Genomic DNA, 15125 nt, shown 5'->3' with positions numbered 1-15125 from the left:
TGAAGAAAGGTTCTTAACTTTATAATGATAAATAATGTAGTAGATTTCCTTTATTTTAAAACTTCAACAATAACAACAACAACAACAAAAACTCTCAGTGTCTAAGCTTAGCTCAATAACAGAACAAATTGAGTTCCCAACTAATACATACATGAGTATATAACTCTACTAGGGCACATCTGTTGTATCAAGAGAAGGCTGTGTCTATTTACAGTATTTGCCAGTCTGCTTTGTCTTTAGTAATAAGTTTTAAATTGAAAAACACTTCCTATTCCAGAGGACAGTACCACACATCTTGAGCCCTGAGAATCTGGCTTGGATAACTGGTACTCAAACTAGTGTTCTAGTTTTTCAAGTCAGTCATTTAATAAAGCAGAAGTATAAGTTTTGCACTCAGACTAAAAGTGGGCCTTAAACTAAACCTGCACATCACAGAGACGCAACACACAACTCTACTTTTATAATACCCAATGGTCAACCTAAGATATAACAGGCTTCTATCAAGTAACCTCAGAAATCACCTAAATTATATATTCAATACACATTTTTAGATTAATCCAAAAAAATTATTTGCTCAAAGAGCTCAGCAATAAAAACCGAGGAAGGAGAAAATAATGTTTAACAGCAGTACAGAGACTAAATATGGCTATAGAGACTTAGGCATTACGAAGTGATGGTAATTCATATGGCAAGAAACTTAAAGTTCAGAAGCATACTATTTACCCAAAAAACATACTTTTTCCTTACTTCATTGGTTTCTCCAGTTTCTCTCTTCTCTTTGTGCAGCCCCATATGCATCTTTCAAGGTTCACTTGGTGTTGCTTCTGCAGTTGCAATCCAGTCCTACAAAAGAAGTATCATCACTTCACAAGAAAAGAGATAAAGTGTATTCTAGGAAGCTGAGTTATCCAATCTCATCAATCTCCTTTTCTAATTCATTTTCACCAGAACTATACACAAACAGAAAAACCAAGAGGGTGGGGAGAGCAAAAGAGGTCATTAAAATACGAACTAGCAATTTAAAACGATTAAAACACTAGCAGAAACTGAAAAATAAAAGGGAAAAAAGGTAAACTTGATTGTGACAATAGATCAGAACAAGATGATTCATTAAAATCTCTTTCCACCAATGAGTTTCCATCACTCTCTCTAAGTTTGAGATGGCTTAGCAGAAATGATAAAATTAACTGATGTGTCGTCTTACAACTTCAAGGACGCATACCATTAAGGATGTGCTATCTTCTGATGCTCTTCCATTCAAAGCCCTGGGATTCTCCTGACATGGATTCTAGAAGGTAAAAAAAAAAAAAAAAAAAAAAAAAGGTCTAGACTGTGAGTTCCAGGCTATGGAGGGAGCTATATATTATCTTCATCTTTGTCTCTGACCCTTATCCCTATGTTGTCCCATTCTACCCTATGTCAAGGATGGCACACAGTAACTCTTGGTAAATGAATGAGACAGTAATATGTTTCCAACAAACCACCACAGATGTTTCATGCAGTCTTAAAATCACTTGGGAAAGAGTTGAAAAACTACTGCTTTGGGGTTCTTTCTTTCTTTCCCAAAGCATTCTCTTTGGTTAAATTGCCCATTAGCAGTAATATGGCCCAACAATGGGTATATCAGAGGGTCTCAGAACTTTGGACAGGACATGAGAGAGAGTGTGGACAGTGGGTATCTGAATGTGAACAAGTCTGCCCCTCAAAAAAGCACCCCTCACCAGAGTAGCTCCCAGTGATCTTTCACCATCATCTTAGGTCTTTAATATACACATATTAATCTGCGTCAGGAACTGTTCTAAGAGCTTTAACTACCTTAACTAACAATCTTTATAACAACCCTATGAGGTAGATTCTATTATTCTAATTGCCCAGATGAGGAAACTAAGGTACAGGAAGTTTTGTATAGAAAATTGTGCAAGGAAATGCACTATAAGATGCTGTTCACAGGCAGGGTTCCTGGGTGGATATAACCTTGCAGGGAGCTGTAGTCCCATACACCCATTTCACATTCTTCTACTGCTGTCACGGTACAATAGCTCGATGTCTAAGCTAGCTCTTGTTGGAAAATTTTCCTAATTAATTTATTTTAAATGCTTAATTCTCTGCCACTTTAAAAAACCCAACCTTTTCTTAATTTAAAAAAATTATCCAGCAAACATCACAAAAAGGAACTCTTCCTAATTTATGGACAGCAGAAGCAATAATTATTTTCAGCTGAATACTTACATTCACCCACTACTTCAGCTTATTACATTTATTCCGGATATTCTGCCATGCTTACCAGATCCTTTCTAATTTTAAAACTACAAATCTCTCACTGAAACAAGGCATTTATTCTCTAACTCTCTAGTTCAGTTGATTGGGACCCGGTGCTGATGACGTCCAAAGCTGTGGGTTCAATCCACCACAAACCACTCTGCTTTGTTTGTTTCATGTCTACAAACTCTTAGCCTGGATGGCATGTTTTGGGTCCTAAGAGGAACCAGGTGGGAGGGTGCAAGACAAGTAGCATAAAAAACAACTGCTAGAGAAACAAGTCCTCATACAGCACAGGGGCAGACACACAACTACGGAGCAGAAGCATCAAGTTCCTTCGTAAGAACAGTTTCGTGACCGCGGGCAAAGCACTTCTCCCTTTCTGAGTAAGACGCTCTTCTCAAGCTCAGACCTTTTGCCAGAATCTAACCTAAAGTCCCTCCTTCAAAAAATAAAACAGGCATAAGATATTAAGGTTTTTAGTTTTTGCACCAGCTGTGCTTGATCTGAAAACAGAAATTGCTTATTCCTGACACCAATTCCACTGACAATAAAAAGCACTTGTGATAGTTTTCAAAAGTGTCACAAAAATCTCTAGCAGTGCAACATAGCAAACCATCAGAAAAATCTTACTGCAATTCTGTATGTCCATCTTACATTCTTTAGTTTTCATAAAATCAAAAGCTGCTCCATCTCCAAATAATATAAAGTTATTTTAAACATGCTTTTCAAATTAAATGAAAAAACCAACCCTTCCCAACCCAGATCACATTTTTAAAACAAGCAAGGGCCCACTCAAAGGTAGAAGTTTTACCAGTTTCTACAAGTAAAAATGAAAAAGCAAAACTATATTCCTTAATTGTTATTTTAGGAAGAAACCCACTTGGGATCATTCATCTTCGCATTTTCTTGCCCACAGCTGGAAAGAACTTTCCCAATGTACTAATGCTACAAAGCACATGGGTTCCAATAGTCACAAGGTAACTATGACAGCAAAGCCATAGTTATTTATGAGATCACAAAAACTATATGATGTAATTTTTTTAAATTTGAAGTAAAATTCACATAACATAAAGTTAACCATTTTAAAGTGTACAATTTAGTGGCATTTAGTATATTCACAGTGTAGTACAACCATCACATCTATTTAGTTCCAAAACATTTCAGTCATCCCAAAATGAAACCTTGTACTCATTAAGCAGTCACTCCTGTTCCCCTTGCTTCAGCCCCTGGCAACCACTAATATGCTTTATGTCTCCATGAATTTATCTATTCCGGATATTTCATATAAATGCAATCACACAAGATGTGATTTTTCACGTCTGCCTCCTTTCACTTAGCATGTTTTGAGGTTCCTCCACATCGCAGCATGCATCAGTACCTTATTCCCTTTTATGGCTGAAAAATACTCCATCGTATGGATATATCACATTTTGTTCATCCATTCATCCACTGAGGGACATGTGGGTTGTTTCTACCTTTTGACTACTGCAAATAGTGCTGCCATGAACATCTGTGTACAAGTATTTGTTTGAATATCTGTCTTCAGCTATTTGGGGTATATATGCAGAAGCAGAATTGCTGGCTCATACAGTAATTCTATATTTAACTTTATGAGGATCAGCCAAACTGTCTTCCACAGTGGCTACACAATTTTACATTCTTACCAGCAAAGCACAAGGGTTCTAACATCCTCATCAACACTTCATTACTTTCTGTTTGGTACATTTTTAAAATTATAGTCATCTTTGTGGATATGAAGTTGTACCTCACTGTGATTTTGACTTATATTTCCTTAATGACCAATGATGTTGAACATCTTTTCATATGTTTGGCCATTTGTATATCTTCTCTGGATAAATGTCCAAGTCTTTGCCCATATTTTAATTGGGTTGTATGTCTTTTTGTTGTTGAGTTGTAAGAGTTATTTTTTTTTAATATATTTCGGATACTAGGCTCTTCTCAGATTTGCATATTTTCTCCCATTCTGTAGATTGTCTTTCCACTTTCTCAATAATGTCCTTTGATGCACAAGGTTGTATATTTTGATGGAGTCCAAAATATCTATTTTTTTCTTTCTGTTGCTTATACTATTGGTGTCATTTCTGAGAATCCATTACCAAATCCAAGGTTGTGAAGATTTACCTTTATGTTTTAAAAGTTTTGGCAATTACAATTAGGTCTTTGATTCATTTTGAGTTAATTTTAGTACATGGTGTAAGGCTGGAATCCAACTTCATTCTTTTGCATGTGGATATCCAACTGTCCAGCACCATTTGTTGAAGAGATTGTCCTTTCCCCCACTGAATGAACTTGGCACCCTTATCAAAAATCAATTGACTATTTAGATCTATGGGTTTATTTCTGGAGTTTCAATTCTATTCTATTGATCAATCTGTCCATTATGTCAGAACCACACTGATTTGATTATTATTGCTTTTTTAAAATTGGGAAGCATGAGTCCTCCAACTATATCTTTCTTTTTCAAGATCGACTATTTGGATTCCCTGGCAATTCCATATGAATTTTAGTATCAACTTTTCCATTTATGTATAAAAGCCGGCCATGATTTGAATAGAGATTGCATTGAATCTGTAGATCACTTTGGGTAGTACTGCATCTTTACAGTATCAAGTCTTCCAAAACCATGGATGTGGGGATATCTTTCCATTCTATGATATAATTTTACCTTAAAATGTCCTTGATAAGGTAATGCCTAACTTCCTTTAGTTGTATTTCTAGGTAATCTACTAAGTACATACTGGAGTAAGTCACAAATATGAAGTTTATACTTGCCACAGAGAGTCCAATTTCATAGTCCAGAGAAGAAATGTCAATTATTCAAGGTCTTGCTGTTCGCTTTTGCCTATGCAAAAGTTCAGAACTCAAGGATTTTCATTTCCCTGATTTATAGTTAATTTTCATCATCTTCAGTTCCTAGTGGAGGAATTGATATATATGAATCTTATATGTTTACTGATAAGAGTAAGTTGTTTAATAGACTTCACCAAATAGTATCATGAACTCTCTTTCATTTAGTTCAAATCCAAAAACAGTGATTATGAAACATTAGCTACTTTGCCAAAGATTGTGCTCAAACACACTTGGTTAGTTAAAGTATCAACTATAATTGGGACGGAAGGGAGGAAGTCTTTATAGGTCTTTTCTTTAAAATTTTTTTGCTAAGGACTATGAGAGAACAATTGTTTGAAGTTATAAATGTAACTTGGGCTGGACACAATCTGTTCTTTGCACTTACATCAAAATTAGAACGGAAGACATCACAGTAACCCAGGAAAAATAACTGTGGCTTTTTCTAAGACTAGCAATTTCAAGGAAATTATAGATTCCCCAAAAGTACAAGTCATCTTAAGACCAGTAGATTATTAGTCTGAGGGACAGTGATTGCTTCAATTCCCAAGTTTGGTGTCAACTTTTCAGAAGTTTGTTTGTTTTTAATCTCCTCTCAACATATGGGGTCACACAGGACTCCGAGGTGATCCAACAATATCAAAAGGGTTTATAAGACTCAAACTGCTTATAAATAACTTCAATCAGAAAATACCATCTGGTGTTGGAATAAACAACTAGCAACCAAATCCTGGGAAAAAGAAATCCAATTCCACGTATTTTGTCATCTATAATGAAACCAAAGGCAATAAAAATATCTCCTGGCAGGTACTCAGGGTCAGTGACTTGGCAGGGCGTGATAGCTAATGTGAAGTTAGAAGGTCTGATATTTGTTTGGTTTGTTGTTTTTTAACCAGAAAGTTTAAGTTAAAGAGGGCAAAAAAATAAGAACACAAGGGTAAAAATAGACCTGGGCAAGAAACAGTGGAAAGAGAAGCAGGTAAAAACGTGACGCAGTGAGGTAACAGACAGTATCAGAGGGTCCTTTAAGCACAGTTATCAGCAAAGCTGTCAGTGTCACATCCGTGGTAGACTCACTCTCATGGCACGAGTTTTGCCACAAATTCTTATCCACAAAATTATTTGCCACAAATAACCTTATCACATGGCAGGTGGAAAGGGCACCCTCTCCTTTAATCCTGCCACTGCCTAATGAGGGGCCTGTCTTCAGGGCCCACACCATTCCGCATCCTCTCAGAGCATTTTCAACAAGATAAGTGAATAACTGTAATTCTCCTCCACACTTCCTCAGCTCTATCTGCACTCAGTTCATCCAAACTCTGTGTCAAAACCCAGGGGAAAGGTGGGATCAAGGGGCAGTGCACAAGGAAATGAGATAAAGGCCACAGTGTCCTTGGTTGGTGTTAGAACAGATGGAAATGAATTCTACAAGAATGAAATGGGGGAAGCGGGTGCTGTGCCCTTTTGTATCACAGAGAGAGACATCCTGGGCCTCTCAAACCCAGAACTCATCATTTCTGCTCCTGGATAATAATACTGAACACCTGAATGTGTGAAAGCCACTTGGGTCTGCGGGAAGTTTTTTTCCCAGTTATCAAATCATGCACCCCAGGAGGTTGTGGGGTTTTTTTTTTAATGTTGCTCCATTGGAAGAGCAGTCAGGGGCTGCACAGCAAGTGCTTCAAGTCATCCTGGCTCCCCCTTACCCTAGAAATCCCAGCAGAAGGGAGCCCAGATTGGGCACCCGGACAACACTTGCCCAGGGCTGGCTGGGATGAGGAAGCATCCCCACTACACTCGTGGTGCAGTTAACACTCAGCATTCTGAGGAACCTCAAACAACTGCTGTGATTTGGATCTAATGTGGTAATGGTAACCCTGAGCTCTTTCACTACTTAGCCTTTTCTTTCTTTTCTTTTCTTTCTTTCCTTCCTTCCTTCTTCCTTCCTCCCTCCCTTTCTTCCTTTCTTCCTTTCTTTCTTTTTCTTTTTCTTTCTTTTTCTTTCTGTTAATTTGCAGCCCTGCCATTCTGTACCCAGGAGCTGAACTCCAGAGGCATCTGCCCTGGACTTGGCAGGCCCGCTGTAGTTTTGTTCTCTGATCTCTTTGTGGTGGTCTTAGTAGGGGATGTTGGTGAAACTGGTGAAGGGGGTCAAAAGGTACAAATTTCCAGTTATAAAATAAATAAGTCATGGGTATACTTTTTTACTTATAAAATAAATAAGTACAGCGTGTGGCTATTGTTAACAATACCATATTGCACATTTGAAAATTTCTAAGAGGGTAGATCATAAAAGTCCTAATCACAAGAAAAAAACAACTTCTGAAACTATGTATGGTGATGGATATTAACCCATCACTTATTATGGTGATCATTTCACAACATATACAAATATCGAATCATCATGTCATACACCTGAAACTAACATGTTATATATCAATCATACCTCAAAAAAAAAAAAAAAAAAAAAAGAAAATGCCAATTGCCTAGGCCCCACATTAATCTAAAGAAAATCAGCATCTATAGAGGGAATGAGGAGGCAGGCATTTGTATTTAAATGCTCTCCAGATAATGTAATGTACCCTTAGGATTGAAAACTGCTGACCTGGATCCTTATTCAGAAATGTGAACAGAAAACCAACTAAGAATAAAATACTAAGAAAAACAATGGACTGAAAAGGGGCACCAAATTGAATAGAGGAACCAAGCCAAGAGGAAGCCGGGTTAACAAAGGAAACAAAATAATTTTAGTATTCTCTGAAAGATCTGTGAAGATGCCATTTCAAACATCTTTAAAGATACTAAGGTAGGGGAAAGCAATACTAAAAGTTACTAGTGAAGAATAAAGAAACAAAACTACAAACAAAATAATTTTTTAAATCCCTCAACAGAGGTCTGTATAGCAAAAGGTGATACAGACCTTTTCCACTAGAAGTAATGATCTGGAAGATTGAACTGATAAATTCCTCCATACCAAGCCAGTAGGGGGTTGGGGGAAGAATAAGTCTAGATGATCCAACATAATCTAATAAATGTCTAGCTTTTTAAAAGGAAGAGGATGGAGGGGGAAAAAATTACCAAAGAAAGAAGAGGACCAAACTTCTCCGAGTTGAAGAGGGACCTGGGTGCTAAGTTGAAAGGGTCTGTCAATGGTTTATAACAACATTGAAAAAAAGAAACACCTAAATACAACTTGGTGAAATTTTTAAATTGCAAAAATAAAGAGACCCTGGCAACATAAGGTGGGGGAGGATGGTGGGAGTGCTAACCATGACAAAAGGAAAAGTGGGTTTGCACCAGACTTACCTGTAACATCAGATGCTAAAACACAAATGAAGCAATTTCTACAAAGTTTTAAAGAAAAAATCATTTTAAACTTGGAATCCTATATCCCCCTAAAACCACCATTTAAGTAAGAAGGCAAAATGAAGATATTTTGGGGTATGTAAGAGCTCCATGCAGTTCACCACCCATACATTTCAGGGGGTTGGGGGGGAAGAGGTAGGAGAAGAGACTCAAAGTTGTATCTTAGCAAAGCTTAATTAATTAAATTTAAGAAATAGGAGGGAGGGTATAGCTCAGTGGGAGAGAGAGTGCTTAGCATGCACAAGGTCCTGGGTTCAATCCCGGGTACCTCCATTAAAAATAAGCAAATAATTGACACAATATTGTAAACTAACTATACTTCAATTTTTAAATTTTTTAAAAATTTAAAGAAAGAAAGAAAGAAACTTAAGAAATAAAAGTCAAATTGAGATATAAGAAGCAGTGTTGATCAAAGAAATAAGTAAAACCTATAGTTAAATCTCAACAACTACTGCCCAAATATAATGTGAAATACAAGGCAACTATTAATAAGAATTCTTGAAAGAAAACAGGCATAATATAGAAAATAATCAGAAACTGACAAAAGGAGGAGGAAAAGAGAAGTAGACATAGGTTTAAAGTCTCTTCTTACTCGTGTTGGGAAACATAAATGCTACTGAATTGTGATGCCTACAGAAAAAGTAAGGTTCAAATATAAGGATGCCGTGGCTCCAGAACTGGATGGATGGTGCTAAATGGAGGTGAGAGGACTCAAGGTAATGTTAGTTAGTCCGAGGCTACGTCACACATAGCCTTGCAGACCAAGTTGGGGATTTAAAACTTTTATCGTAAGTGCAGTGCGAAACTATTTAAGAGTTTTAAGCAAGCATAAATCCACCCTTGATTTATGTCTCCAAAAAGATCACTCTGGCCGAAGTGCGGAATGCCGGGGAGAGGTGCACGAGAGCAAGGCTGCCGCGGACGCCGCGCAGTGAGCGCAGCAACCCGCACGGGGGCGCTGGCGTGAGGGTGGCCTTGCCGTGTGCTGGAGGTGGGATCAGCAGCCTTCTGGGTGGAGTGGGCGTGAGGGACAGAGTTGTTGAAGATGACTCCCAGGTTTCTGACTTGAACACCCAAGTCCAGGAAGGTACTATTTTACCAAGATGGGGAAGACCAGAGATTAGTAAGTTGTCAAACAGTATATACCCTTTCAGTGCTTTTGCTCTGGACCAATGTTTCATTTTCATTTCGATCCCGTGATACGCTGCAAACACTAAGGGCAATCACATAATTTCTCTTCTCATCCTCCCTACCAAATAACAATCTTCCTCGAGCACCTATTCTTCTGCATATTTAACACTGAGGAGACAATCCTGGGAGACGTTAGACACATTTAGGCTCTTACTGCCTCTAACAAGGTTACCTCCAAATGATGGCCAAACATCAACTCTAGAAACTTAGGTCCATTACATGCAATAAAACTGGGCGAATGGGGAACCTACTAAAATGTACACTGTCTCATGACTACTTCTCACTAACATTCCCTAAAGATAATTATTTTGGAAGAAATAGATGGGATTTCAAAATTGTAGAATAGATAAACAAGATTATACTGTATAGCACAGGGAAATATACACAAGATCTTCTGGTAGCTCACAGAGAAAAAAATGTGACAATGAACATATATATGTTCATGTATGACTGAAAAATTGTGCTCTACACTGGAATTTGACACAACATTGTAAAATGATTATAAATCAATAAAAAATTTTTTTAAAAAGATAATTATTTTGATCAACTAGAGACTGGTACAAGTAATAATATCCAAAATTCAGTGCAGCACTAAAGATACTTCACAACTCTTTAGGCATCCCATCCGGGTACGTGTGTGTGTGCCTGAGCACACACATACACACGTACTCACACACCAGTGATTTTCTATACCCTAAAAATGAGATTTTCCCCCAATCTACATCTGTCCAGCTGCAACAGAGCTTCCTAAAGTCCATAATATGGCGCTCCAGCTATGTACAAACTATGCAGTTGAATGACTTCCTATAAAGGCAAGGTCACCCACCTACCACTAAGGGCAAACAAGTACATCTCCTGGGGAGGCAGTCACTGAACATTAGTATAAAGTCATCCATGGTCACTGGGAGTCAAAGACACACGAGAGGAATCGTGTTCTCTGATCTCCAACCCAGATGCTGCTCAGAACACAGCTTCTCTTAGGGACACTTCATGGAAAGTCATAGAAAAAGATGGGAAAGAGTGAGGAGAGAGGTAAAAGGGACAAACTTTATTCTCTATACTTGTGTATTTTCTGACTGTTATGAGTTTGTGAATTACTTATAGAAATCTAAAAAGAAAAAAAAAAGGAAAGGTTATTACACGAAAACCTCCATTTCTCAAACCTTTGAAATAGAAAAGAGTTTCCCCAAAGAAATAAGAAAATTGTACTTGGTTCACAATGTTACAATTACCGAATAAGGAAAGTTGATTACAGAACTACTTCAAAAGGAACACAGCTGTTGATAAATGAATTCATAAACATTTACTTGGTACTTAGCAGGCACCAAGCATCCTGCCATCCTAGACTCTCTCAGACCACTCACTTTCTATTGCTGACCTTCTCTCCTCCAACTGCTTCAAGTCCCACCTTCCATGGCAACAGTCCCCAAAGCCGCCTTTCTCCCAACTATGGAGCCAGCTGCCCAGCAGTTATCTGCTCTCGGATGGCCCATTGCCTTCCAGGTTCAATGTGTCTCAAGCCAGAGACGCTGTCTTCCCCAGACCTGATCCATTTCCTCTATTTCACGTTTGACTCCAACTTTAGAGCCACTAATTCATAAACTTGAAATCTCCATTGATGGTAGTTTTGCTCCATGCTACCATATCTTACACAATTCATGCACCATGGACACTTAATAAATATTAGCTAATTGAATATATGGTTAAAACTGTATGCTATAATGGTTAATTACAAATTTAGAAAGCCAACAAGATCTTGGAATATTTCTCTAGCCAATGCCAAAGTTTACTGGAAGGGCTAAAACTGGAGGTCCACAGGCAGAAACTGGACTGTGGAAGCTAAGTCTTAGCCAAACACTGTATTTACAGATAGGGCCCAAAAGCTTCCCATAGGTAACTACCACTCCTGTCTTAGACAAATTCCCATCTTTCTAGTATATGCCCATGACCTCTGGTCTATAGTTAAACATTCTCCATCACCAGAGGTGTTGGGTATAGGCTGAGGGCATTTTTGCACTGTGTCACCACCCTAAATTATCTTTAAAGCCCCTGTGAATTTCAGGACTCTACAATTATGTTGATTTACATATGTTACTTATGTATGTATTTTGCAATTATTTAACATTAAGGTGTTAAAATTGAATAAACACAAATATTTGGAAAGTTTTAAGAAATCAACACACTTTTTAGACATGCTAACTAATGGACCCTAACAAATATTCTTGGGTACATAACCATTTTTAATTATCACCAGGCCACTGGTGAATGATAACTTAGTTTCAATAGTGTTATTTAATGTAACTGTGCTTCCTATTTCAAGTTCATAAATGAGTGGCTGCAAAGTCACAGTCAAGCAGAGAAGAAATAAAGGAGCTCCTTGTTTTACTCCAAATTTGTATTTAAAGGGCATCATTGCACAGATACAGATTGGTGTCTCCCTCATTACATCTCATTCTACTCATAAAGAAGGAATCTGTCTTCCTTTGGGCAATGTATCATGGATGTGATCTTGTACCAATGAAAGTATTGGATATATGGATATAGCTACAAAAAATTCCAAAATCTGCACGTTTTTCCTTTCAGCAGTTTTAACAATGTCATTTAGCACTGTCACATTTTTTACACAATCCAAGATGGTGAAAGCTTTTTGCCCCCTAGATTACAAATGCCACAGGGAAATGTTCTTACTTGTTCACTGCTATAAATAACCCTAGTGTCCAGCAGTAGGTGACAAATAGCAGGCAGTCAATGAAAGTTTGTTGAATAAATAAATGTAATTATGTAAGTATTCATCTTCATCCTAGTAGTAATTTTAGCAAAAAAAAAAAAAACCTATAGATTAAAAATTAGTAAAAAGAAGTCCAAATACATTTTGAGGCAAAGGAAACACTGGAATAAGTAAGGGGGCTTCAATATGACCGGTTTGAAAGGAAAGCACTCATATGTTTGATAAAGTTCTGTTGTGGTTGTTGGAAAATCTACTAAATCTGTGTTCACAATATTGAATGTTAATAAGCTACTAAAACTCCATAGCCTTCCTTTAAAAAGACTGTTAAGTCTAAAAAGAAGTAAAGGATAAACAGCAGTTTGCCTTGCTGAATGCTGATCACATATCGGGTACTGTGTGTGTGGCACCTTACACATTTCATCTAATCCTCATCAACACTCTATGGAACGGATGCTCCTTGCCTCCGTGTTACCGACGAGGAATCAGAAACAGAGAGGCCAAGGGACCTGCCTTAGGTCACACAGTGGCAACGCAAGGTTTTCAATCCAGACTATTCCTCTTAACCACCTGGCTACCCTGGCAGAGTCAATGTTTCTCTGATCATAAAATCACCAGGGCTGCTATGAGGTCCAATGAGAACATGGAAAAGTGATTACAGGCACTCAGTAAATATTAGCTACCATTTCCTTTCCTGTGTCTCCTCTCCCACTTTCTGCATCTAGGAACCTCCCATCCTGGCTCCTTGGGCAATGCTCCCTAAGTTGTAATTAGGTAAGATAGGCAGAGACCTGATAATTTTCTTCCTGCCTACAAATTTGGGGAGCTTTTGGATATTTTAAATAATTTGTGGTATTATTTAATGCAGTCCACTGAAAAAGTAAAGACATGTTACAAATATTTGGGGAGGTTAAATACACTGCCTCAGGTCACACAGTAAGTGGGACAACTGAGATTTGAACCCAGGCTTCTTTTTCCCCCTGAAAAGGGGAGTCACATAACCTCAAGCTGACTTACCCACATGAAAAGGGGAAGATAAGAGAATAGAATTCACACAGAACTTTAAGAATATGTGGAGGTAGATGAGAAATGCTGCCAGAGAAAGGCAAATCCAGAATAATACAAATGACTTTACTGAAGGAGGGTTACAGCAATGTCTGTAAGTAGGTGTTATACTAAACCCAGTTAGTACAGGTTTAGAAAGGTTGGCTGGGTCAATTTTTAAGATCTCTTCTAACCAAAGATGCAATAATTATGACAGAATGACTACATTTTTCTTTGTTAATAAGTTAGCAAGCACAGAGCATAAGCACTAAATGAAATCAGGGGTAATATGAAAACAATAAAAGATAGATTAGAAAATATATCTTTCAAACCTACAATAAGTTTTATATGGGCCATCAACTAAAGCATGAAGTAAAAAAAACATTTTTGTGCAATAAGGAAAATTTTAGTAAACTGAGTATTAGATGATACTAAAGAATTTATTGCTATTTTTAGGTATGTTAGTGGCACTATAGTTATAGGTCTTTTGAAGCACTATTACTCAAACATTGTTAATACATTCAAGTCATTAGTTTTTAGCCTGGATTGAATATGGGCATTACTGCTTATTTTTCACTGAAAATAAAGCAGTCTAATTATTATTAATTTCAAGGCTTTAGTATTGTTGTTGTTGTCTTTCTCCTATGATTGGGGTTTCCTAATTTAATGTCTAGTTACAGGATTCAACTTTTGGGACATGTTTGGAAGACACTGTCTTTAGTATAGTATTTGGGAGTCAAAATTATCTAAACATATTAATCAATAGTGGTGAAGTAATCAACTCATGGAGACTAATAACTTTTTTAAATAGAGTTAGTCAAATTCTATTTTATGTATCTAGGATGAAAACTTACCTATATTTACTTAAAACTTCAGACATACCATAAAAGTTTTAATTATGCACCAGAATAGGTTTAGAATATTTAATAAAGGACAAGTTGGAGATTAACACTGAATTTATCCAGAAAAGTCTATAGCTTGGTGCTGGTAACGCTGTGTGTCTTGATCTGGGTGCTGATTATATAGGTCCATTCAGTTTGTAAAAATTCACCAGCCTCTACACTTATGTTCATTTTTCTTTATGTATATTATACTTCAATAAAAAGTTTTACCAAATTTCTGTTAAGTTATATACTGAGTATTACAGATGAAATGACAGAACATTTGGAATTTGCTTTAAAAGATCAGAAGATGGGGTGGGGGGGCAAGGGGAAAACCCTGTATGGTAGTGGGTAGGAAAGAGAATGAAGAGGGATGGGAAATAAATGAAATAAGATTAGAAAGATGTTGATATTGTTGAGGTTATGTGATGAGTTCATGGAGGTCCATAATACATATTTGAAAATTACTGTAATAAAAAACTGTTAAAGGGAAAACATAATTGCTGCTACCACTGTGCTTGCATTTGAGCAGCTGAAAGAACAGAGAGACATCTGATTGACCTTGGAAAACCACCAAGGAAAGGGAGGAAATTAATGAGTGAACTACAGCAACAACGTGTCTCTCCTTATGTCTCCCCATATGTTCAAATGATGAACTTGGGGCTTAAGGGCTTTGAGAGCACAGGGAGAGAGGGTTTTTTTGATATTCCGTGGGCAGCATACCTTCCAGGGTGGTAGCCATACCTACTATATTCAAAATAGGCAAAGGTGGCCTACCCAGGTAAAAT

The 15125-nt window shown here is 37.4% G+C and overlaps 1 protein-coding gene across 9 annotated transcripts in view; it reads right to left on the bottom strand.

The window, feature by feature from the left end:
• ZHX3 (zinc fingers and homeoboxes 3) overlaps positions 1-15125 on the bottom strand; it is a 120917-nt gene that overhangs the window by 63543 nt on the left and 42249 nt on the right. For 4 of the 9 annotated variants that reach the window (XM_010975256.3, XM_064475686.1, XM_031433808.2 and 1 more), the window contains one exon: positions 737-843. The gene's annotated coding sequence lies outside the window, so the exon portion shown is untranslated. Of the gene's footprint in view, positions 1-736; positions 844-1222; positions 1289-5055; positions 5245-15125 lie in introns of those variants that run through there. The other 5 variants (XM_064475682.1, XM_064475681.1, XM_064475685.1 and 2 more) reach the window with 4 other exon arrangements.

This window comes from Camelus dromedarius, chromosome 18 (genome assembly GCF_036321535.1).
Source record: "Camelus dromedarius isolate mCamDro1 chromosome 18, mCamDro1.pat, whole genome shotgun sequence".
In the NCBI taxonomy this organism is placed as follows: domain Eukaryota; kingdom Metazoa; phylum Chordata; class Mammalia; order Artiodactyla; family Camelidae; genus Camelus; species Camelus dromedarius.
The sequence above is the reverse complement of the archived record's forward strand: the minus strand, read 5'-3'. Positions and strand labels throughout refer to the sequence as shown.